Here is a 5,000-nt window from a genome sequence, read left to right on the forward strand (position 1 = left end):
CTGTAGGTCTCCCGCGGCATGACGTCCTGCAACGACGATACCGCCATCTATGAGACGCCAAGCCGACCAAGACATCGATGGGCCCACAGTGCCCATCTTTCGACCCCACCCACAAAGCCTGCGTCCTCTGTCGACCACAGCACCCCAACGCCAGCGCCTCTGCCGCACGAAATCGTGGACCGGCAATCACTCCACCTGCGCCCCACTCCAACCGCCCAACTCGCAACTCCAGCGGATGAACGGCGGACTTTTCCCGCAGTCGCAATGTGCAATCCACCCCTATAACATGCGTTTCATGAAGAGGTATGTCCAATATGCGACATTCCCGCTGTCCCTATACATGAGCTGCGAGCTGTACCACTTACGAGCTACAGACGCGATCGCGTTGCTCTCTGTACGAATGCCGATGCTGAGCGGTCAGCTAGGAGGCGCTCCATCCATGTCGGTACCGGTGAGCGTTGCACTCGCAGTCGCAAAAACGTACGGCAAGTATATTACTCGGAAGAGTTAATGACAGTCCAAGCCCCCCCTGCGTGGGGAGAGTCTTGCTAGGCCATGACCCACCGGAAGGGCGCAGCGTCCCCCACCCCAGACATGTGACGTCACACTATCGGTATTGACGACTAGACTCATTGCTTATAATCATTTGCCATACACCGGTGGAAGCTGCCGAGACGAGTAGCTACATAGCGCGCTCGCCGTGTCACTAATGTACAGAGATACAACAGTTTCGACGGGAACCACATTAAACGTATACACGGCGCTGATTAGTAATAGATAGAGCCATCAGAATACAGATAATATATACAACTGTCCGTATACATGCTGAAAGACTCTGCTCACAATCACAACCACACGTCAGCCACACACTCTTATCACGCACTACTCTCTGCCTGTAACACGCACACAGACAATATGTAAGCACCAGCATGCAACAACACCCAGTGCATCCTCTCCGCCACATTAGACAATCCACACTGTCATAACCAGACTGGGAGGTCCACACAGAAAACAGAATATCCCACCCACCCGACAACCACCATTGCTCAGCCAAGCCACCAACACCCACACATGTCCTACACAGGGGTGCACCCAACATCACAATACTGCCTCCTCTCACAGCACACAAACAATGGCAGGAATGAAAGACACAGGTCTGCCACAAGCATGGAATGAGAGCGCCGCCTGTCATGAGCCAAAGGTACATCCTGACGTGGCAAATCAGATGATACCGCAGGCATCCACGTACTATAATCACAATCAACAAACCGGCCGCCGCCCCCCCCCCCCCATTAAACCTTTCCTTACAACAATGTGTACCTTAACCTAACCTATGTCGTACCTTAACCTAACCTATGTCGTACCTTAACCTAACCTATGTCGTACCTTAACCTAACCTATGTCGTACCTTAACCTAACCTATGTCGTACCTTAACCTAACCTATGTCGTACCTGAACCTAACCTATGTCGTACCTGAACCTAACCTATGTCGTACCTTAACCTAACCTATGTCGTACCTTAACCTAACCTATGTCGTACCTTAACCTAACCTATGTCGTACCTTAACCTAACCTATGTCGTACCTTAACCTAACCTATGTCGTACCTTAACCTAACCTATGTCGTACCTTAACCTAACCTATGTCGTACCTTAACCTAACCTATGTCGTACCTTAACCTAACCTATGTCGTACCTTAACCTAACCTATGTCGTGCCTTAACCTAACCTATGTCGTGCCTTAACCTAACCTATGTCGTGCCTTAACCTAACCTATGTCGTGCCTTAACCTAACCTATGTCGTGCCTTAACCTAACCTATGTCGTGCCTTAACCTAACCTATGTCGTGCCTTAACCTAACCTATGTCGTGCCTTAACCTAACCTATGTCGTGCCTTAACCTAACCTATGTCGTGCCTTAACCTAACCTATGTCGTGCCTTAACCTAACCTATGTCGTGCCTTAACCTAACCTATGTCGTGCCTTAACCTAACCTATGTCGTGCCTTAACCTAACCTATGTCGTGCCTTAACCTAACCTATGTCGTGCCTTAACCTAACCTATGTCGTGCCTTAACCTAACCTATGTCGTGCCTTAACCTAACCTATGTCGTGCCTTAACCTAACCTATGTCGTGCCTTAACCTAACCTATGTCGTGCCTTAACCTAACCTATGTCGTGCCTTAACCTAACCTATGTCGTGCCTTAACCTAACCTATGTCGTGCCTTAACCTAACCTATGTCGTGCCTTAACCTAACCTATGTCGTGCCTTAACCTAACCTATGTCGTGCCTTAACCTAACCTATGTCGTGCCTTAACCTAACCTATGTCGTGCCTTAACCTAACCTATGTCGTGCCTTAACCTAACCTATGTCGTGTTTTAACCTAACCTATATTGCGCCTTAATGTAACCTATATTGCGCCTTAATGTAACCTATATTGCGCCTTAATGTAACCTATATTGCGCCTTAACGTAACCTATATTGCGCCTTAACGTAACCTATATTGCGCCTTAACGTAACCTATATTGCGCCTTAACGTAACCTATATTGCGCCTTAACGTAACCTATATTGCGCCTTAACGTAACCTATATTGCGCCTTAACGTAACCTATATTGCGCCTTAACGTAACCTATATTGCGCCTTAACGTAACCTATATTGCGCCTTAACGTAACCTATATTGCGCCTTAACGTAACCTATATTGCGCCTTAACGTAACCTATATTGCGCCTTAACGTAACCTATATTGCGCCTTAACGTAACCTATATTGCGCCTTAACGTAACCTATATTGCGCCTTAACGTAACCCACATTGCCCCTTAACGTAACCCACATTGCCCCTTAACGTAACCCATATTGTGCTGTAACCCAACACACGTTGGGCCTTAACCCAACACACGTTGGGCCTTAACCCAACACACGTTGGGCCTTAACCCAACACACGTTGGGCCTTAACCCAACACACGTTGGGCCTTAACCCAACACACGTTGGGCCTTAACCCAACACACGTTGGGCCTTAACCCAACACACGTTGGGCCTTAACCTGCTCTGTAATTGTCATACGACGCGTTAAATTAGTGTAGTGTTGCCTAACTGCAACCCCCGCAATATAGTTTGCTACTCGCACTGCCCGGTCCCCAGTGTATCGCTTCATGTTAAACACCTTGCAGCGATACACTGTAATGTGGATGGCAGCAGGACGTACATGCTCAATGCCCTTCGCAGTTGTTCATTGGCATTCGCATGGCGAAGCACTGCGCCTACGCTGTGGTACGGCCTGTGTCAACTGTCCGCTGATGTTGTACCTCCAAATCACACACTGTACTGCACATTGGTCCTCATGTACTGAATGATACATCGTGGTACATGTGACCGTACAACGACTGCGCCAACAACGGCGAACCATGCGGTCCAAATGTTGTGCACGCAGCTACGTGTCGTCTCCCTATAAGAGCTGGAGTGCAGTGTGGTATGCCCTGGATGGCGATCAGCATGAGCCGTCTGTTGATGTAGTGGCGCGTGTTGTCAGACGTTGTCGTCTCTTCTCACACACCGTGATAGCATGGTGCACTGCGTTCCACATCTGCGACATGCGACAGAGGCCGGTTGACAGTCGTTTGCGCAATGGACATCGCATACGTACGGGGGCCACCTTCCACGTGTTTGCGAAGCGTGCACATGTTGTTGCGTGTATGTGGGCAGACATAGTGTGTCGTGACACCTGACACAGGCATGCAACAATCGTTGAATTTGCAAATGGCGATGGACGCCTACGTTTGCTGGTGACGTTACGCAAATGAACAACTGGTAAACCGTTGTGGTGCGGTTGTTCTCGCTAGAGGTGAATCAGTGATGGCGACGATCGGTTGAGCTACCAACCGGTTGTTTCAGCGATACCCACCATGCCCACGAACGTGAATGGCATGTGGGTGTGAAGCGATACGCGGCGGTGGCTGGGTGGGACCGGCCCCGGCCGGTGAGGGGGGGCCGCCCGGCGTGCTGGCCGCGCGGTGCGTGGGCGCACGCGCTACAGCCGGCTGGTGGGGGCGGCCACTGGCAGGCGCGCCGGCCGACGGAGGCGGCAGGCGGCGCAGCTGCGCGCCGGCGCACCCTGCACGCGGCGCCGTGCGGCCAAAGTAGGTCCTCGCGGGCCCGGTGCGAAGCGCGGTGGACATCTGCAGTGTGCTGGTCCGATTGAGGACTGTGTGCGCTGAGGATGCGTCGCCGCCCGGCGCTCGGCGCCGCGACGCCGTCTGCTGCTCGGTCGCCTCTGCGGTTCTCGCAGGTGGTTTGTATCGCAGCTGTGCGGACGTGTTGGCGCGTGCGCTGTGCTGGGAGAGTTCGCTTCGGCACCCAAGTGGGGCTTTTGTCCTTCTGTGGCGCTGGCGTTGGAGCTGCCGGTCACCGTAGGTGGCGCGTGTTGTCTCCCGCCGGCAATGCCACGACAGCACGCTCCCGGGCCTCTGTCGGCAGCGGCAAGCTCAGTTGGGAGCACGGGTGGTCGCACCTAAAGCGTCTACTCGCCAAACTCCGGGCGATTGCGCCTCTCTCGAACCCGACCAAGTACTTAGGACGGCGCTGCGCGCCGCCGGGACCTGAGAGGGTTTCGAGGTGTATGGTGCAGGGGAGCGCAGCCTCCTCCTGTTTGCAGAATAATTGAGCGGACGCTTGCGTGTTCGCGCGGGCCCCCGGGACACACTCCCGGGCGGCCGGCTGCTCAGCTCTAGTTGACGCAGCTCCCTGGTTGATCCTGCCAGTAGTCATATGCTTGTCTCAAAGATTAAGCCATGCATGTCTCAGTACAAGCCGCATTAAGGTGAAACCGCGAATGGCTCATTAAATCAGTTATGGTTCCTTAGATCGTACCCACGTTACTTGGATAACTGTGGTAATTCTAGAGCTAATACATGCAAACAGAGTCCCGACCAGAGATGGAAGGGACGCTTTTATTAGATCAAAACCAATCGGTCGGCTCGTCCGGTCCGTTTGCCTTGGTGACTC

The 5,000-nt window shown here is 52.5% G+C and overlaps 1 non-coding gene across 1 annotated transcript in view; it reads left to right on the top strand.

Annotated features, from left to right (window-relative positions):
* Positions 1-4,736: 4,736 nt before the first annotated feature.
* LOC126434587 (small subunit ribosomal RNA) overlaps positions 4,737-5,000 on the top strand; it is a 1,910-nt gene continuing 1,646 nt past the window's right edge. The window contains exon 1 of the ribosomal RNA XR_007579338.1: positions 4,737-5,000. This exon is cut by the window's right edge and continues 1,646 nt beyond it. This is a non-coding gene — a ribosomal RNA (small subunit ribosomal RNA).

Source organism: Schistocerca serialis, unplaced genomic scaffold, assembly GCF_023864345.2.
Source record: "Schistocerca serialis cubense isolate TAMUIC-IGC-003099 unplaced genomic scaffold, iqSchSeri2.2 HiC_scaffold_1192, whole genome shotgun sequence".
Classification (NCBI taxonomy): domain Eukaryota; kingdom Metazoa; phylum Arthropoda; class Insecta; order Orthoptera; family Acrididae; genus Schistocerca; species Schistocerca serialis.